General features: G+C 37.8%; 1 long non-coding RNA gene across 9 annotated transcripts; it reads right to left on the minus strand.

The window, feature by feature from the left end:
• Positions 1-2,411: 2,411 nt before the first annotated feature.
• Positions 2,412-20,256, minus strand: LOC120068499 (uncharacterized). Of its 9 annotated transcripts, none has more exons than XR_016525590.1 (6): positions 18,679-20,256; positions 18,464-18,537; positions 18,257-18,378; positions 8,179-8,671; positions 3,367-3,713; positions 2,412-2,611 (listed from the first exon to the last, which is right to left on the minus strand). It is a non-coding gene; the product is annotated as an uncharacterized LOC120068499 (long non-coding RNA). The 9 variants fall into 9 exon arrangements; XR_016525593.1 differs by lacking the exon at positions 2,412-2,611 and having other exon boundaries at positions 2,620-3,713; positions 8,179-8,383; positions 8,495-8,671; positions 18,679-20,255; XR_016525594.1 differs by lacking the exon at positions 2,412-2,611 and having other exon boundaries at positions 2,620-3,713; positions 8,179-8,420; positions 8,495-8,671; positions 18,679-20,255.
• Positions 20,257-21,830: the final 1,574 nt, after the last annotated feature.

The raw sequence follows: 21,830 nt of genomic DNA on the forward strand, positions 1-21,830 counted from the left end.
CTTCAATAAATGCCTTGAAATTACAAAACAATCAGAAATCTCTAAATAGTTTTCAAATCACCATATTTCTCTAATTACTTTTCAAATTTACAATATTTCCATAAAAGATCTATTGGTCAGCACGTTTTCACATTATATATTCACTAAATCGGTGGTTTGGTTGGAGTTCAGTTCTCATCAGTCAGCAATTTGATCGAATTGGGTTTTTTTATTTTGAAAAAATCGAAAAATCTATCCCAACCGGGTTTAGAGAAAACTGGACAATTTTTTTTTATTCAATTGATTTCGATCATTTTACCCCATTTTTCGACTGCCTCTACTCACCCCAAATGATGAAGAACTATGAGGGGGAGTGAACCCACGGAAAGAGAAAGACAAGAGGCGAAAATGAGTTTTTTTTTTTTTTGTGTGGTTCATATCAAGCCCCAAAAAAATATATTATTACTTTTATTTTTATTTTTATTTTTATTTTTATTATGATGTTATTATTGTTATTTAAAAAAAAAAAAAAAGCTTCTCAGGGAAGTTTTTTCCACATTATTTTAAATTTATTTTATATTTCCAAACCAACTTCTCCACTAAAACTTTCAAAATTCATTAACCATAGATTAAATTGGGTCTTACACCGCATTAGTTGCTCGGCTACGGACCTGCTTGTGGCGGCTAAGTAAAACTATTACATGTGGGTTTGAGAGTGAGGAGAGGGTTGACGGACGGCGATGGTGGTGGCAATGTGGGGGACAACGTCGGACAAACGGAGGAGGCGTGGTGGTCCTGCGTGGCAGGTGACGGAGGAGCTGCTGTCTTGGACATGTGGCTGCACGAGACAAAAGTGTGTGAGGCGTTCTCCGAATGAATCTTGAGAGCAAAACCCAACTTTATTTATTTTCTTTTCTTTTTTTAGCTCATGCAAATAAAATCTTCCAAATTTTAAACCTTCCCCTCTTCAATCTAAAATTTTTCGAATCTCACAAATTTTTTGGCCAAATAAAATATCAATTATCTTCTCAAGGAATTATCTCAATTCTAACTCTAAATTCCTTGTTTTTTATATCTACTTTTTATCTATATTTTTAACCAAAATCGATTGACCGGCTCTTCACATAATTTTTTGACCAAAAATAGTATTGAGACGTGGATAAATAGCGCTAGTACAGTATTTGTATCTCATTCGAAAGTCCAAATCTAGTTCCCAAGTTCCAAACACTCAAGAGCCACAGTGCCACACCAGGACCATCCAACTCTTATCTTTCAAAAAGTTTATATTTCTCCAACAAAAGAACTTAAACAACAACACATATAGCAAAAAAAGATAGAAACATAAAATTCTCTCCACTTATTCATTACATGATTATGCAGCTTTTCTAAGCCATTAATGGTGGAGCACTCACAATATCATTTTACATAAAACATATAACAAAGTCTTTCTACCCTCAAATCTTCTTCTCTTCAACTTCGTAATGGTAATTGTAGCAATTAATGCCAGTGTATAACCCATCGTCACGTCGTTCAATCTTCACAGTTCCACCGTTGTAAACATCTCGTTGCGTGTATGAACTGGGACGTCTCAAGTACCCTAGGTTGCTATCAAACTCACTTTCATCCAAGTATTCGGCGGCATGGAGGCCTCATATGTCGACTTTTTTGTCGTTGTCGTTGTCAAAGTTTCGCCCCGCGAATGCAACCCCATAATTTGGCCAACAACACTAACGATTGTAGATGTAATCAATGGAATTCCAACACTAAATTCTAATCCAAAACAAAGTTTCATCTTGTTGGAACTGATCACCCTCCGACGGTGAAACACAACTGTAGCGAACAGTCAGGAACCAGTAGTCATCAAAAATGTGAACTTGCAAAACAAAAACTCCTTACGTGCTGAGTCACGGATCTCGTTCTCTTTAACACATTTCGTGATTCTACCCAGGTGTGCAAGCAGGTCAACGGTCTGAAAAGAGGGTTGAGAGAGGAGAATCACTACAAGAAATAATTGATACAATAGCTAACGAAAAAGGCTATAAAAGACCTTTCATAGCCATAGCCTTTTTCGAAGATCTTAACAGTCCATGTTATTAAAAGTCTGGGACTTTTTATAACTTTTTTGTAGAGTTATAATGGATGCTATAATAGAGTATGGAAATATAACATGTATACATGGCTATGAAACATTCAATAGCATTAGTCATTAAAGCTATATTTAACATATAATACCTTACTCTCAATGCTTTCTTTATTATATAATAGCCTTTTCTTAATGCTTTATTTGACATATGATAACCTTTTTTTAAGGCTGTTATATCATACATATAGCTTTAATCTTATGTTATAACAAACAACATTGAAATTATGTCCATTTACATTATAAACACTCGTTTTAAATTAAATAGACAAATAAAATAATTCACAATGTATGCATTAAATACAATGACTTCCTTTCATTATTGAAATTTAGTAATCAATTTACATTAGAAACTAAAAATATTAACCAATAATACAAAAGATACATCAAATGTAATTTTCAACAATACAAGGTTCACAAAATACAAAATTCATCAAGTTTTGAGGATTATAGCATCATGGAATTGAGCTTCCATCTTTGATCTTCATCTACCTACATAAAAAGTGAATTAGCATCAAGATTGGTCCCCAAAACTACATTTAAATGTCAAAACTATATAAAAAGTACATAATTGTCATTTTGACTCTCAAAACAACCTAAAAATCTGTGGTTCATTAATAATCGACAAAGTTACGTAAACACAATTATTAAACCTTTAATTACTTCTAAATTCATGAGTCTGTCATTCATTTTAGCTTTTCTCAATGTAACAAATATATATAAGCATTGGTCAGGAAGGATAAGTTGACATTAAACTTCATACATCATTGAAATAATAAATGCCACTAATTAGGCAATAATAATACAAGCAATGATCATGAACTCTAAACATATGAAAATAGTAGTAAAATAAAAACAAAGGCACAATGAGTAAAAATGTTAAAAACAAATTCAGAACAATATGTAAAATATGGAGATGTTTTGCAATTCTAGGATTAAAATCAACAATAGAGTAAAGTGTAACTTGTTTACCCATTAAGAAAAAAGAAAAAAATAGGCATGACAAACATGCTAAAATAATATTTTCCTACATGTAGTTCATTGACAAAAAGATTCCAATCTTGTCTATATGCACGACCCTTCATGGTACAAACAGATCAATAAACAATTGAAGGCGAGAAGAGAAATAGTGTAGAAAAAGAGAGAAGAAAAGGAAATTGTTATCAAAAGAATAAGAACGCGATAATTAAAAATGTTCTAAAAGATGTTCTAAACTGAAATTTGAGCATTTGTATGTTATCACTCACTTTAAAAGTCTCTATGTTCGAATCAGGCGAGCATTGAGTGGGTTTTGTTTTGCGGCAGATCTGGATAAGTATCGAGTTCTTCATAGTGTGGGAGTTTTGGACCAAATTGAGGATCAGATCAAGACTTGGATCGAGTTTGATCGAGGATCGAGTTCTGGACCAGATCGAGTTCGTCACAATGGGGCTCGAGAATCGAGTTTTGGATCAGATCGAGTTCTTTACAACAGGGATCGAGGATCGAGTTTTCGACCAGATCCAGGATCGAGTTCTAGCATAAAATTTTATGGTATGCAGAGCTCATTCTCTCCATCATTGTAGTTCACTTTATGGCCCATGCCACCCTTGAGCTTGAACCACGATAAAAAGTTAGACATTCTGCTACAACCCTCAAAACATTCTATCACAAGAACATAGAACTCTTATTATGTTTAACATCATTAAAAGAAAGAAATGAACTAGGAGAAGTGGAAGAAATTTTCCTTTGAAACTAATTGAAAATTAAGTTTTAACACAATTTGAAAAGTTCTAAAGATGTCCAGCTGAAACAGCCACCACGTTTATGAATCTAGAGGTATAGTTCCATGAATAATATACAAAAATCAAACAAAGAAAAGAGCATTTAAGACACAAATATCTGATTTATATAAAAAAAAAAACCCTAATCAATCATATTGTTAAAGAAGAGTCACCAACCTTTTCCTTTAGTGAGATTTGAATCGAGGTTTCTTGAAAATCAAGGCGATGACGAGGGTGTCGTCATCGCTTTGCACTTCTTATGCGATTTCGCCAGGAAATTTGGAAGCAACGGAGCTTGGCCGAGTTTCTAACAAGGGAAGTTTGGGTTTTTAGAGGAAGAAGGGTTTGGTTTTTGTGTGAAGAGATAAGGAAAGGAAAGGGAAGATGAGAAAGGAAAAATAAACTCTTGTACGTACTGATTCAGCTTTGTGCGCGTTGCTTCCAAAATTTTGAACCCTCCCAAATTCCATTTTTAACAATTGAGCGCCATTTTTTGTGTGTGAAATTTCATAGCCTATTTTCTGAAAGGCTATCTACCAAAGCTATGATAACTTCTATTTCTTGTAGTGAATTGAGAGTATTCTGAAATGAATGAAATGGTTTGAGAGGTTGAAGGCTTGCGCTGTTTATAGGTGCAGAGAGCCAACAGGAAAAGCCACAAACAACACTAAACGTGCAGAGAAGCAAATTACATGGAGCCACTAAACGTGCATGCTAAAGACTTGACTGCACTCATCGCAACACATGGAGCGTTGAAAAAATAATAATAAAATAAAATAAAAATAATTGATAATAATAATCACACACATGCACCTCGCTACGTCTCGTCTGACTGAACGGACAATGGTGGCGTATGCAGGCTTTCCACCATACCTATATGGTCTATCTTCTCACTCCCTCTAAAATATGGGTACCTTTTGAGACTCAAACCCAAGGTCCAAAATGGGAGTATATGAAGAAGACTTCACTTCCCAACTTAACCGATGTGGGATTCTCAAAAGCCATTTTTATTTTTATAATCCAATTTTCACCAACAATCCCCCACTTGAAAATTTAAATACATAAAAAAACATATTTTTCATCGAGTGGTTTCAGTATATACAACACTGTGCATAAGAAAAGATGTTTTACGACTTGAATGTTTACGTAGTGTAAATGATTCAAAATATACTAGAGTAACCCTTGGTTTTGAACTGTATCTCTAACAATATCTCACACAAATTATCATTAGGGTGTAGTTCGAATGTCCATGCTTTAAGTCCTAGCACGTCCAGTTTAGTGAACACTTTAGAGATTTTACCTAAAAACTCCATTGGAAGTGGCCCCCACTTCCATATTCACATAGGTGATTCTATCAAAAGTACTCTTATAGCTAGGTACCCCACTTGACATCAAATATAGATCTCATTAAGAACTAAGTTAAACTTTTCTTACACTTCATGATATCATGCTCAAACTCTAGGTCATAAGAAAGGACTCTGTGTTAGTTTTAGCATGATTCACTTTGTGTCACTTATGTTCTGTTATTACCCATTGAACCTGTTTCTTGGGATCTCTAGTCTACAGGTTGGGTTTTCCTCACAGTGATTCATCTCTCTGTAGGCAAGAGTTCCATTCTTTCTGAGGCTTTGAAAACCTTCTCTCTAGCTAGTCCTTTCATCTGCCATGTTTTCATCAGTTCGTATATGATACACTCTAACAACATCAGTAGCGAGAAACTCTCTAATGGTACTGTGCCTACGACGTATTTGTCGTCTCTTTTCGTTGAAATGATAGTTATAAACTTTTGCGATTGCTATAGTACTATCGCAATGGATCAATATGATTGGTACCAGTTTTCCCATAGAGGAGTCTCTGATAGCAAACTTTTAAGCCAATCTACTTCTTTACTAGTCATTACTAGTGCTATTATTTTTTACTTCATCGTAGATTGGGCTAAAATAGTATGTTTCTCGGACTTTCAAGAGATAGCTCTGCCTGTTATATTGAAAATATAGTCACTTGTAGCATTTGAATCATCCGATAGGGAGTTCTAGTCAGCATTGTTGAATCCTTCCACGATAGAGGGAAACTTCTGATAATGTAATCATAGGTTCAGGGTTTTCTTCAAGTACCTCATAACCCTTTCTATAGCATTCCAATGCTCTGTACTAGGTCTACTTGTAAACCTACAAAGTAGTCCTACAACATAAGCTATATCAGGTCTAATGCAATCAACAGCATATCTAAGACTGCCTATGATGCTCGCATACTCAGATTGATTAACACTATCACCAGTATTCTTGAACAATTTAACACTAAGGTCATAAGAAGTACATGCTGGTTTACATTCAAAGTAATTATATTTATTTAGAATCTTTTTTACATAGTGAGATTGATCAAAAGAAATTCATTTACTCGTTTGGGAAGACGGTCCTTACATCCATCTAATATACTAAGAGATTATAAAGGGCAACGAGATAGAACAAAACACGGATTGTGGTAATTCTAGTGACAAGGGAGAATGTATCAAAGAAGTCTATGTTTTCTCTTTGTCTAAAGCCCTTTGCCACTAACCTTGCTTTAAACTTGTCAACTATTTCACCAAGTCTAAGTTTCTTCTTTAAGATCCATTTGCACCGTATTGCCTTGCAACCTGGAGGTAGGTGTACTAACTTCCAAATCCTATTTGACTCAAGAGAGTCCATTTCTTCATTTATGGCTTCTTGCCAAAAGTTGGCATCTACAGAGGACAAGACAACTTTTAGGTCTTTAGGATCTTCTTCAACATTCAGGTTTGGAAGTCATCCCCAAAATCCTTGGCGGTTCTAGTTCTTTTGCTTCTTCTAGGTTCTGGGTCGACTTCTTCTATAGAGGTACGATTTCTAACTAGGGTTAGACTACTGGATCCCGAGCCCTCACTATTTCTCAATTTAAAAGGAAATATATCCCCAAAGAAGTCGGCATCATTTGACTCAATGATCACTTGGTTTACTAGATCATAGATCCTATAGGCTTTACTATTTATGGCATAACCTATAAAGACACATTCATAGGCTCTACTGGCTAACTTTCTTCTTTTAAGGCTTGGAATTCTTACAAAGGCTAAACAACCTCATGTTCTAAAATATGATAGGTTTGGTTTCTTGTTCTTAACGACTTCGTAAGGTGAAGTTGTGTTTTTATACTTTGGTATTATATTGAGGACATAACACACGATAAGGATGATTTCACCCCACCAATAAGACGCGGCTCCTAAACTAAGTAAAATAGCAACTACTAGTTCAGTTCTATTTTTCCTTTTGGCTTTTTCGTTCATTTCAGGAGAGTAAGGTGCAATCTTTTCATATATTATTCCGTAAGAGTTCAAGAACTCAATAAAGTTGTCTAAGTTGTACTCAACTCCCCGATGACTACGAAGTCATATAACCTTTCTATTAAATTGATTTTCTACTTCAGTAAAAAAACAATTTGAAGACATGAAAAGCATCACTTTTGTTTTTCAGTAAAGAAAGTAAAATTAGAGCAATCATCAATAAAAGTAATAAAATATTTTTTACTGTTCCTAGTCAAGATGTTATTAAATTCACATAAATCAGAATGAATTAAATCTATAGGCCCAGAAATCCTAAGTACAGATTTATGTGGAGTTTTAGTAATTTTAGCCTGACTACAATAATCAGATGTATCAAATTCATTCATGGATAACTTAGGTATCATTTCCAGCCTAATCATGTTACTAATTAATTTCTTATTAATATGACAAAGTCTAGCATGCCAAACATTCATAGATAACAGTATACATAGAAGATTTAATTTTATTAATGTCTAAATTTAATCTGAACATTCCCCCAATTGCATATCCCTTCCCTACAAATACATTATTTTTGGTAAGGGATATAAATCTGCCCTATGGTTTGAAGAAACCCGACCTTATTGAGGAGATAGACCAAGACGAAATTCTTTCTTATCTTCGGTGTGTGCAGAACATCCTTCAATGTGAGGATCTTCCCGGAGGTAAACTTCAGCTCTACCTCACTGGTTGCAGTAACTTTTGTAGAGTGGTGATCCCCTAATGAAATATTCTTATCCTTAATTTCAATATAAGTTTTTAAATAGAGTAAGGTCGTGACAGACATGACACATGGTGCCAGTGTCTATCTACCACCCCTCTGAACCATTGATCACATTTACTTCTATGATTATGGAAACTAACGGTTCCTCTATCAGGTTCGTCTGACTAGCAGGACGACGCCTATTCCTACAGTTCCAAGCCATGTGTCTAGATTTATTACAGTTAAAGAAAATAAATTGTACCATTTCTCTCGGGGGGAGGGGGTTCTGCTTCTTCTGTTGGTTCTGGTTTCTGAAATCACGGTTCCGACCTTTTCTTTTTATTCTCTTGGACTTTTCGTAAGAGTTTATCATGGCAGAGGCGGATCTCCTAGGTACGATGTTCACTCCTCCTTCTGGTCCTACTTCCAGGCTTCCTCCTCAATCATTAGCCGGGTGATAAGACTCTCTAAGAAAAACTCCTTGGTTTTATGCCTCAAGGTATTCTTGAAATATTTCCACAAAAGAGGCAGTTTGTCAATAATAACAGAAACTTTGAATTGTTTGTCTAGAGGCATACCTTTAGTTATTATTTCATGGGTTATCTTCTGCAGTTCATGTGACTCAGCCTCCACAGATTTTCCATCTTGGTGTCGTATTTCTTTTACGACTGACAACATATTTTTTCGACCCGGTCTCCTTGGTGTCGTATTTCTTTTGCAGGGCGTCCCAGACTTTCTTTTCTGTCTTCATCGTCCTGTAGTAGTCATAAACATCATCAATCAACAATTTAATATAAAAGTTTTACATAAAAAATCTTTCTCTTCCCAATCAGCAACTTCTTTTATTTGTTGTTTAGTTGGATCTTTTATTGGAATGATTGGCTTATCCGTGGTACAACTATCGACAACTTTCTTAACAATAAGGAAGAACAACATCTTCTGCTTCCACCATTTGAAGTTCGCTTCTTCGAACTGGAATAGATGGTTGAGGTCGGATGTCATAATGTCATTGTTTCTCGTGAGGGCCATTATAAAATTGGTAGATCAAAACGTCTTAAAAATATTGGAATCGACCACCCTTCGACAATGAAACTTGACAGCAGCAAACAGTCGAAACTAATGGTTGTAAAAAATGTGAACCTACAAAATAAAAACTCGTTACGGGTCTGAGTCATGGATCTCGCTCCCTTTAAGATGTTTCGTGGTTTGCCTAGATGTGCAAGCAGGTCAATAGTATTGACATATTTTCCATGTTGTCCCCTAGATAAAATAGCCCAAAAAAGATCTCGATAGGAACTGCACCGTCACCGATCGAAAAACTCACACCATTCAGATTGATTTTCTTGAAAAAATGATCGGAAGAATATAAACCTGAAACGAGGGTTAAGAGAGAAGAGTAGGGAGTATTTTGAAATGAATGAGATGGTTTGAAAGGCTGAAGGCTTGTGCCTTTTATAGGTGTAAAGAACCAACAGGAAAAGCCGCAAATAACATTTGAGCCACTGAACGTGCGCGCTGAAGACTTGACTGCGCTCATCGCGACACATGGAGCATTGAAAAAATAATAATAAATTAAAATAAAATAGAAATAGTTTTTCAAAAAATAATCACACACACGCTTCGCCACATCCAACCGAATGGCAGCATGCGTGTGGGATTTCTAGTGTACCCACATTGGTCGATCTCCTCACTCCCTCTAGAATATGAGTACCCTTGGGGCCAAAACCGAAGGTCCAAAATGAGAGTATATGAAAGAGACTTCACTCCCTAACTTAAACGATATGGGATTCTCAAAATTCATTTTTCTTTTTAAAACCCAATTTTCACCAACACATCTCAACTGTAGAGTTCCAAGTATTAGACACTTCATCTACATAAGATAGGTTCAAGCCATGAGTAATAGTTCCACTTGTTTTATTTCAAGTCTCTTGAGTGGCTGCTAGTTGAATTGTCTCCCCATATATTCTAGAATTTGTAGGCCTAAACCTAACATTATGTATTTTCCTTGATACAACATACTCTCTGAAATCTCAATTTCACAATTGTCAGTAATGGTATGTTGTTTAGCAGCAAGACAATTTTCTTTCCCTTCAGTACTAATTTTGTCACAAAATAATTGATCCCCACCCAACTTCATAAGGGCTACCACATTATCACTAATGTAACGACCCGACCCCCTAGGACTTAAGTTAGGTCGTTACTAAATACATGCATGCATGGAACTCAAAACGAAATTCGGTTATGACGAATAAATGCTAATTAAATAAGGTAAGTTCAAAAGAATTTCATTAAATTCAAATACTAAAATAATAGTAGGGTACCCATAAATCATAAGGATAATAAATAAGTCTAAAAAGCAATTCTAAAAAGTAAGTTTTAAACATCAAAACTAAAAGTTAAGAGAAACATGAAAAGAACTCTAAATCTCATGATGCGGAAGCGTAAAAACTAGTCCCAGTGGCTCGCTCACGAATTCCGTTTGTCCATCGCCAGTACATCTCTACCCTTACCTGAAATAACAACATGAGAAAGAATGAGTATAAAATACTCAGTAAGTAATCCCACTACTGGGGTCAAGCTAGGCATCTATGTCCTCTAGATACCCACCTCTGGTGAAATATATACAATGCTCTAGTCCTCATGGGACACATATACACATGAAACAAGAAGGAGACTGGGACCTATCCTAGTATAGTTAAGTATGCCCATTACCTATGATGAATCACGAAGAAGACACAAACTGGTGAATCCCAAAGGAAACACAAACTAGTGAATCCCAAAGGAAATATAAATTGGTGAATCCCGAAGGAGACACAAACTGATGAATCCCGAAGGATACACAAAATCTAATGGGCATCTAACTAATCAGTAAGGACATTTGCACAGTCTCAACATCATAATCATCACTGTACGAATCTATGACATACATATAAATCTCAACATCATGGCTCTACAACATACACATATACCTCAACATCATGGTTCTAGAACATACATGTATACCTCAACATCATCAGATCAAATACAACCATAGAAGCACATACCATCTCATACTAGCATTTAAGTGTCTATGTGCATAAATAAATAATTCGGATCTTGTAACAGAACATACTTTGATCATGTTATACCATCAATCTATCATGTTGTCATTCTGCCATAACATTCATTTATCAAGCTAACATACATCTAATGCCTGGTCCATGGGCAGTTCCAGTAGTAAGATTACTTACCTCAATTTACACCTAAGTGGCAATCAATTTAATCTTTCTCCCTGCTTAGATAAATCTTGAATCAAGCCCAAAGTATAGCTGGTTCCAAAACTGCCTTTGATCTCTCAAACAAATGCCTCAATTTAGGAAATTCAATAATAGTGGTTAGAACCTAAAAACCCAACAACTATATTTTAATTTAATCCTTCGAAGGCTTAATATACTTACCAAACCGTTGCTTAGTCCAAAATTCGTTTCGAACTTAAGTTCGTTTGCGAACCTAACTTAATCCTTCGCAATGCCTGACAACACATTTCTACCTTAAAATTCCACCAATGCTCGAATCTATGGCCCAAACATAATGGGTATTAATAAATGGAAGCCAAAACTTGATGGATAATAAAAATCTTCAAGAAAACCCATAAAAAGTAACACAACCCTACCTAAGGTCCAAAATTCTAGCGACTAGCTACGAGTTCCGGTTGCTGTGATGGGCTGAAGAAGAGATCGTCGGCCAGGCGTGACAAGCCAAGCGAGGATAGCTGGAGCGGCGATGTGCTTCGACGGAGACTGACGGCGTTGTGCGGTGAGGCGAGGATCGCGCTGCTGAGGCTGGAGCAGATCTAGGCAGCGGCTTCGGTGGTCGGTCGGCGAGCGTGAACGGACAACCAAGTCGGCGGCTGGATCTTGCGAGGAGAGACAAGCGGTGAAGGTTTCTTCACAGCGCGACTAGGTAGACGAAACAATGAGGACGTGAGTGACTGGGTGTCACGGTTGTGTGAACGCGAGTGGCTGGGATTCTGCAGAGGCGCGGTGCACGGCGGATGCTCAGCGTCCGATCTGAAAATAAATTGGGGGGGGGGGGGGGGAGGGGTACCGGCCAATGCGTGAGGAAGAAAGGGAAAGAGGGTTTTTTAAAACAATAATAAAAAAAAAACTAAAAAAAGAAATAAGTATAATTATATTTAATTCCTTTCCTTATTCCACTTTATACTATTAAATTCCTTTTCTTTTCAAAAGAAAATTAATTCCGGCCATTAATTTCCAAATTGAATAATTTCACACCAATAGTTAAATTCCCGCATTCACATTTGAAGTCCAAAATTCCAAAAATACCCTCCAACTAATAACAATTACTGAAATTCCAAATAATAAAGTTACTGAAATTTCATTATTACTAAAAAAATGTGCGGGGTGTTACATTCTTCCCTCCTCAAAGAACTTTCGTCCTCGAAAGTTCATTCTTGAAAAAGCCTCAGGTACTGGGCCTTCATCTCATCCTCTCGCTCCCAGGTAGCCTTCTTGAACTGGTGATTCTGCCACAGGACTTTCACAAAAGCAATTTCCCGACGGCGCAATGTTTTTACCTCTCTTGCGAGGATCTCTATAGGCTTCTCCTTGTAACTCAAGTTGTCATTCAATTATAAGGGCTCGTAGTCAACTACATGGGACAGGTTTGTTACATACTTCCTTAGCATCGAAACATGGAAGACATTATGAACTGAAGACAGTGTTGGGGGCAATGCCAATCGGTAAGCTACGGGGCCAACTCGCTTCAAGACCTTGAAAGGTCCAATGAATCTCATACTCAACTTCCCCTTCTTGCCAAACCTCAGAATACCTTTCATGGGTGCCACTTTTAAGAACACTTTCACACCAGTCTCAAATTCCAGGTCCTTATGTCTTACATCGGCATAACTCTTCTGTCTCTCTGAGCTATTTGCATACGAGCCCTGATCTTCTGTATTGCCTCATTTGTTGTCTGCACCAATTCAAGTCCTAACAATTTCCTCTCTCCTACCTCATCCCAACACACAGGGGACCTACAACTCTTCCCATATAGGGCCTCAAAAGGTGACATCCCAATAGTGGACTAGTAGCTGTTATTATAAGCAAACTCCATTAAATGCAAATGAGCATCCTCGCTTCCTGAAAACTCTATGGAATAGGCACACAACATGTCTTCCAATATCTGATTCAACCTCTCTGTCTGCCCATCAGTTTGAGGGTGGAAAGCTGTACTGAAGTCTAACCGGGTCCTCAATGCTGCCTGAAGACTTTTCCAGAAGTTAGACTTGAAACGAGGATCTCTGTCTGACACAATAGACATGAGCACTCTATGCAATCTCACCACCTCTTTCATGTATATCTGAGCCCACTTATTCACTGAAAAGGTGGACTTCCCAGGTATGAAATGTGCTAACTTTGTAAGTCTGTCTACCACAACCCATATCACAGTGAACCCTTTGACTATCCGACGCAACCCCACGATGAAGTCCATAGACACATGCTCCCACTTCCATTCTGGTACACTCAATGGCTGTAACAAGCCTACTGGTTTTTGCCTTGGGGCTTTCACCTGCTAGCATACCAAGCACTTACTAACGAACTCTGCAACCTCTCTTTTCATATCATTCCACCAATAGTAACGTTTCAGGTCCTGATACATCTTGGTGCTGCCGGGGTGAATCGAAAATAAGGAACTATGAGCCTCTAACAACAATTCATCTTTAATATGACTAACTGCTGGCACGCACAAATGCCCCTAATAAAGGAGGCCACCTTCTGCTGAAACTGAGAATTCGCCATCTTGGCCTGACTCCACCCTACGAGCTCTCTCTTCCAAATAAAGGTCGTCTCGTTGCGCATCAATAATCTTCTGCCTTAGACTCGGTCGCACCGAAAATTATGCTAACTGTGTCGTGACCTTTCCCACAGCCACTACAATCTTTGCCTTCTCTAGTTCCCTGCACAAGTGAGTCTGTCTGGTAATGAAGGCTGCTGAATAAGCCACCTTTCTGCTCAGAGCATCTACCACTACATTTGCTTTTCCCGGGTGGTACAAAATTTCAAAGTCATAATCCTTCACCAACTCCAACCACCTTCTTTGCCTCATGTTTAACTCTTTCTGAGTGAAAAAGTACTTTAAACTCTTGTGGTTGGTGAAGATCTGTATCTTCTCTCCATATAAGTAATGCCTCCAGATCATGAGAGCAAAAACCACTATTGCTAACTCCAAGTCGTGCATGGGATAATTCTGTTCATACTTCTTTAGCTGACGTGAAGCGTAAGCAACTACTCTGCCCTGCTACATTAATACGCATCCCAACCCCTTCTTGGACGCATCACTGTAAATGACAAAACCACCTGATCCATCCGGTACTGTAAGAAATGGGGCTGAAACCAACCTCTACTTGAGGTCCTAAAAACTGTTTTCACAAGCCTTATTCCAAACAAATGTTGCTCCCTTCCGGGTCAACTGAGTCAATTGGGTGGCTATGCGAGAAAAGTCCTTTACAAATCGTCCATAGTAGCCTGCTAACCCCAAGAAACTGCGTACCTCACTAACTATGGTTAGACGAGCCCAACTCGTAACTGCCTCAACCTTTGTAGGATCAACAGAGACACCTTCTTTCGATACTACATGCCCTAGAAAGGACACCTGCCTCAACCAAAATTCACATTTAGAAAACTTAGCATACAACTTATTGGCCCTCAACATCTCCAAAAATTTTCGCAAATGCTCCTCATGCTCGGCCTCTGTCTTGGAATAAACCAAGATGTCATCAATAAAAATAATCACAAAGGTGTCGAGGAATTCCTTGAACACCCTATTCATCAAATCCATGAACACTACTGGTGCATTCGTTAGACCGAACGACATCACTATGAACTCATAATGTCCATACCTCGAATGAAAAGTTGTCTTGGGTATGTCATTTTCCTTTATTCTCATCTGATGGTATCCTGATCGGAGATCAATCTTAGAGAATACCGTACCTCCCTGCAACTGGTCAAACAAATCATCAATCCTGGAAAAGAGATACTTGTTCTTGACGGTCACCTTGTTTAGCTCTCTGTAATCAATGCACAGATGTAACGATCCATCCTTCTATTTCACAAACAAAACAGGTGTACCCCATGGTGACACGCTAAGGCATATGAAACCCTTGTCCAACAACTCCTGCAATTGAACCTTCAGTTCCTTCAACTCTACCGGGGCTATCCTGTATAGAGCCTTCGAAATAGGTGTTGTGCCTGGCTCTAACTCAATAGCAAAATCTATCTCCCGCTGCGGGGGCAGTCCGGAAAGATCCTCTGGAAAAATGTCTGGAAAATCTCTTACTACTGGCTTTGAAGTCAAGGTGACTTCAGTCTTTTTAATGTCCACCGCACTGGCCAAAAAGCACCAAGCTCCTTGGTCGAATAGTCTACTGGCCTTCAATGCTGAAATTACTTTGGGAAGGACTACAGTTCCAACCCATTTAAACTTAAAACTGGCTTCGGTAGGAGGGTTAAAGATGACCTCTTTACGGGAGCAATCTATGCTAGCATGATTAGCAGCTAAACAATCCATGCCTAATATCACATCAAAATCGCGCATATCTAAAATTATCAAAGTTACATCTAATGCGCGATTGGCTACCTCTACCTGACATGCTTTTATCTTTTTTGTAACTAACATGATTTTTCCTGATGGAGTAGAAATGGACAATGCAAATGGTAAAGGTTCTAAGTCTAACATGGCATGCCTCACAAATACAGCAAATATAAATGCGAAGAGCCAAGGTCAAATAAAACTAAAGCATCACTGCCCCAAAAGGGGAAGTGTATCTGTCACCACTATGCCTGACTTCTCGGCCTCACGCCGAGTGGTAGAAAACACCCTACCCTGCTTGCTGACGACTCGGGCCTCCCTGAAACAAACTTATGGGCTGGCCCCTGTGTTCAGACGTGTTCCTCCTCGAGCATCTATCTGACGTATGCCCCTTCTGGCCACATCGAAAACAGATCCCAGAACCAGCTAGACAACATCCCCAGTGTCGCTTACCACAAGTGGTACATATCGGCCTATCCTCCCTACCATTCACAACCTGGGAACCCTACTGTCCCACTGACGTGGAGTATTCACTCTGTTCTGGCTCCTCTGCTGATGCTCAGGAGCCCTGTGTTCAACCTTCCTTTTCTGACCTGCGGAGGTCCTAATCCCAAGCGACCTCCTTATTCCTCTCCCACTTGGGAGTCAGCATCAATCCTTACAGTGGCCTGTAGTGCCGCAGCATACGTCTTGAGATCCAAGGCATGCATCATCCCTCGCAGTCCGCTCCTCAGGCCCTGGATGAATCTCTCTGTCCTTGCTGCCTCGGTGGCTACTAGTTCAGGAGCAAAGTGAGACAGCTTATCGAATTCTTGCTCGTATTCCTCCATCGACATAACTTTCTTCCTCAAGTTCAAGAATTTTGCCTATTTGTTGTATCGGGTGTTGGCCGAAAAGTACTTCTCATAAAAGCACTCCTTGAACTGCTCCTAAGTTGCAAGTTTACCACTAGTATCAATCATCTTTTCTGCTGAACGCCACCAGATTTTCTCGTTACCAGTCAACATGAAGATTGCGCATTGAAGTTTGTGATCTTCTGGGCACCTCATAAAACAGGATAGTGTCTCAATAGATGGCAACCACATTTCTTCTTTGGTGGGGTCACTCAACGATCCATCAAAGGGACGAGGGTCATACTTTCGGAAATCCCTCAGATGTTTAGCCTCAAGAGACAGGCCCTACATGTCTCTATCCTATGGTTGGGTTTGTTGTAATGGCTCAGGTGGCATCGGTTCCTCCTAAGCCTGAGTCTGGGCAGCCTGTCCTGCCATTATGCTACGAATCAACTCCTGTAGCTTTCCCATTAGAGAGGATACAACAGCTTCACTAATTCTAGCTTCCATTGCTTTTTCATCAATTTGGGTCATAGGTGGATTTTGAGCTGTCGGAACAGTCTGGCTACTCTCAGCTTTCTCTGCTTGCATTTCTTCTCTAACTGTCTTTCTTGTTCTAGGTTTAGGTGTCATGTTCTATCATAAATTCATACGTTAACTAGCTATTTCTGGGTCTTTCTCAGACATCATGCTTTTAAAACACTACATCACTGTTCTCATACATGCATTGAAACTTTCATTAGTAGAACGTACCTGGCGATGATGAGGGATCCGTTACTGGGCCACAGGGACTATCTAGATTTACGTAGTAAGTCAGTCTACAGAACCCAAAACATGTGTTCTAATACAAACTATAACGACCCGACCCCCTAGGACTTAAGTTAGGCCGTTACTAAATACATGCCTGCATGGAACTCAAAATGACACTCGGTTATGGCGAAATAAATGCTAATTAAATAAGGTAAGTTCAAAATACTTTCATTAAATTCAAATACTAAAATAATAGTAGGGTACACATAAATCATAAAAGATAATAAATAAGTCTGAAAAGCGATGCTTAAAAGTAAGTTTTAAACATCAAAACTAAAAGTTAAGAGAAACATGAAAAGAACTCTAAATCTCATGATGTGGAAGCGTAAAAACTAGTCCTAGTGGCTCGCTCAAGAATTCCGCGTGTCCATCACTGATGCATCTCTACCCTTACCTGAAATAACAACATGAGAAAGAATGAGTATAAAATACTCAGTAAGAAACTCCACTACTAGGATCAGGCTAGGCATCTATGTCCTCTAGATACCCACCTCTGGTGAAACATATACACTGCTCTAGTCCTCATGGGTCACATATACATATGAAATAAGAAGGAGACTGAGTCCTATTCTACTATAGTTAAGTATGCCCACTACCTATGGTGAATCACGAAGAAGACACAAACTGGTGAATCCCGAAGGAAACACAAACTGGTGAATCCCGAAGAAAACACAAACTAGTGAATCCCGAAAGAAACACAAACTGGTGAATCCCGAAGGAAACACAAAATCTAATGGGTATCTAACTAATCAGTAAGGACATTTGCACAATCTCAACATCATAATCATCAGTGTATGAATCTATGACATACATATAAACCTCAACATCATGGCTCTACAACATACACATATACCAACATCATGGTCTACAACATACATGTATACCTCAACATCATCAGATCAAATACAACCATGGAAGCACATACCATCTCATACTAGCATTCAAGTGTCTATATGCATAAATAAATAATTGGATCTCGTAACAGAACATACATTGATCATGCTATACTATCAATCTATCACGTTGTCATTCTGCCATAACATTCATTTATTAAGCTAACATACATCTAATGTCTGGACTGTAGGCAGTTCCAGTAGTAAGATTACTTACCTCAAATTACGCCTAAGTGGCAAGCAATTTAATCTTTCTTCTCGCTTAGATGAATCTTGAATCATGCCCAAAGTATAGCTTGTTCCAAAACTGCATTCGATCTCTCAAACAAATGCCTCAATCTAGGCAATTCAATAATAGTGGTTAGAACCTAAAAACCCAACAATTATATTTTAATTTAATCCTTCGAATGCTTAATATACTTACCAAGACGTTGCTTGGTCCAAAATTAGTTTCGAACTTAAGTTCGCTTGCGAACCCAACTTAATCCTTTGCAATGCCTGACAACATATTTCTACCTTAAAATTCCACTAGTATTAGAATCTATGGCCCAAACACAATGGGAATTAATAAATGGAAGCCAAAACTTGATGGATAATAAAAATCTTCAAGAAAACCCATAAAAAGTAACACGACCCTACCTAAGGTCCAAAATTCTGGCGACTGGCCAGGGGTTCCGGTTGCTTTGATGGGTTGAAGAAGAGATCATCGACCGGGCGTGACAAGCCAAGCGAGGACAGCTGGAGCGGCGGAGTGCTTCGACGAAGACGACGGAGACTGACGACGCTGCACGGTGCAGTGGGGATCGTGCAGCTGAGGCTAGAGCAGATCTGGGCAGCGACTTCGGTGGTCGGTCGACGAGCGCAAATGGACAATCAAGTCGGCGACTAGATCTTGCGAGGATAGACAAGTAGTGAAGGTTTCTTGCGCGGCGCGACTAGGTAGACGAAACAACGAGGACTTGAGTGACTGGGTGTCACGGCTGTGCGGATGCGAGCGGCTGGGATTCTGTAGAGGCGTGGTGCGCGGCGGATGCTCAACGTCTAACTGGGCGGCGGCTAGGATCTCGGCTGGAGGAAGAAGAAATTGAGGGGTGGGGGGGGGATGCCGATGGATGCATGGGGAAGAAAGAGAAAGAGGTTTTTTGAAATAATAATAAAAAAAAACTAAAAAGGAAATAAGTATAATTATATTTAATTCCTTTCTTTATTCCACCTTATACTATTAAATTCTTTTCCTTTTCAAAAGAAAATTAATTTCTGCCATTAATTTTCAAATTGAATAATTTCAGCCAACAATTAAATTCTCGCATTTACACTTGAATTCCAAAATTCCAAAATTCCAAAAATGCCCTCCAACTAATAACAATTACTGAAATTCCAAATAATAAAGTTACCGAAATTACATTATTACTAAAAAAAAAAAATGTGTAATGTGTTACAACTAACCCTTGCAGGAGTAAACAAAGTGTATTTATCGTTAGTACTTGTATCAGTTGAATTCGCCCAAATCCAATTAGGATTACTCTTCAAAAATTTACCCCAATATAATGACTTTATTCTAACATTTCCATACCTGATACCCTGCGTCATATGCTTTTGGATCATTACCTGAGAACTACAAATATTCATGCCCATCTTGTGAATGACCTCGAATATACGAGCTATTGCTGCCCTGGAACACGACATATTTCGGCAACATCACCAAAGCTTCCCATTCGATGATCGTATGGGAGCGACCATTAATATCTAAATTATGTACAAGCAGTTGGGATGGTCACCGCTGAGATATAATACGACAAGCTCGCCACGGTTTACGTTCGTGATTTCGTGTTCGGCTGAGCTTGCGTCGAACTTGAACAAAGTGCAAGACTAATCGGACTCATTTTCGTTTGGCTGGGAAGCTGCAGGAACAATCCATAGGCTGGATGAGGATTCAGCCCTCCAATACTTGTTGTAGCAACATCTTATGTTAACTACACCAACTTCTCCATTGGCTGCTGGCTCGAAGGCAAATTTGGTACGAGAAGTGGTTAACTCATCTGAGCTATATCGCAACATATTTGGTGAATCTTCATCATCTTCAGGTACTTTCCTTTTATTGGTGAACTGAAGCCAGCAATCCTTGGGAGTGCCATATTTTTCTCTTTATTGCTAAATATCCTTTTTTTTTTTTCTCTTTTTCTTTTTGCTGTCTTGTAGTTGGTTGTTGCTTTCCATTCTCCTCCATTTCTTATATAGATGCATCTTTCTTTAGGATAGGGTTTGAATGTGTGGTGATTTATCGTTTCTCTTTTAATCCCTTTCTCTTAATTTGGTCCAATTTTTTTTGTCTTTGAGCAATACATTATGAGAACATGTGATACTCTAATACCTAATATTATCGTACAAGCAATACTTTTGAGTGTTTTCTAAGTTGCACCAATTTATTTTTTGGTACTACTACAATCACACAATAAAAAAATAAAAAATATTTATAAAATATTTATATTGGATGTGTGTGGTTAAATTTTAATTCTTACTTTATTTTTTCTACGTTATCTAATAATATATAAATCACCAATTACATAACTGCAGTGCTTACTGCATACATGCTCCGATGCTTGAGTTTAAAAGTGGATAAATGCATGCAATAAGTTAAGAATTAGAGAAGGAAGAATGGATTTACTTTTTTTAAAATTGCATTTGACTTTAATTTTAATTAAAATTTTTGTTCTTATAAACCAAATTAAACTTTGAGAAATATGAGCCTTACAAGATAATTTGAAAATTTAACCTCTAAGCCTAAAGTTGCACGGATTGAGTCGACTAAAACCTTAAATCTTTTGTTGGTTCAATAACTATTTTATTTTATATTTTTTGTTTTTGTTTTTTTAATTATTTTTTGAAAAACAAAACTGTTTTAGAACTAATTAAGTTTTTTCATTAGAGGTAGTTGCATGCATAGGAAAATAAGATATAAATTTTGCAAGCGTGCCTTTCCCTTTTTTACTATTGCAGATTTAGCAAAACACCATCCTAGCCCAAGTTTTAAAAAGTAAAAGTCTAAAATACCATCTCTACTAATATACTCAATCTCAAATACATTCGTTAACTGATATATCTTATGTTGAATATATATATATGATATACTAGTGACATACTTTATTTTAGTTAATATCAATTAAAATTTTATTTATTGCTTAGTGTATGATATACTACTGATACACTTTGAATCTCATGTTTATAAAATGAAACATACATCTTTTACTTCAAAATAAGTTACTAATTAAGTATTGGTTGATAGACATATTATTGATACATATGAAACGTTGATATTGTTAGATATACTATTTATACATACAAGTCTTACTTCAAGTACTTACCGATTGGTGTCTAATACACTCATGCGTTATATCTTATATATACTATTTATACACTTGATAATGATGCACCCATTATACTGTAGATGCACTCGAGTGATATACTATTTATACACTTGATAATGATGCAAACATTTATACCGTTGAGTATACTATTCATAAACTTGATAATGATGCACTTGATATATCATTGATATGTTTGATATACACTAATTTATACTATTGATATATTTATAATGATACACACATCTCTCTTTCACCAACCAATATCTCTTGCCGCTTACCTCCATCGGCCACAACTCTACTTGTTGCCAGCCATTGTCCCACCTCTTCCAACCCACATTCGATCACTTGTTGTCGCCCATCGCTCTACCACACGTCAGGTGTTCGCTGCTTGCTATCATCGTTACAAAAAAAAAAAAAAAAAAAAAA

The sequence above is a fragment of the Benincasa hispida genome, chromosome 12 (assembly GCF_027475165.1).
Source record: "Benincasa hispida cultivar pf3 chromosome 12, pf3_genome.v1.1, whole genome shotgun sequence".
Taxonomy (NCBI): Eukaryota; Viridiplantae; Streptophyta; class Magnoliopsida; order Cucurbitales; family Cucurbitaceae; genus Benincasa; species Benincasa hispida.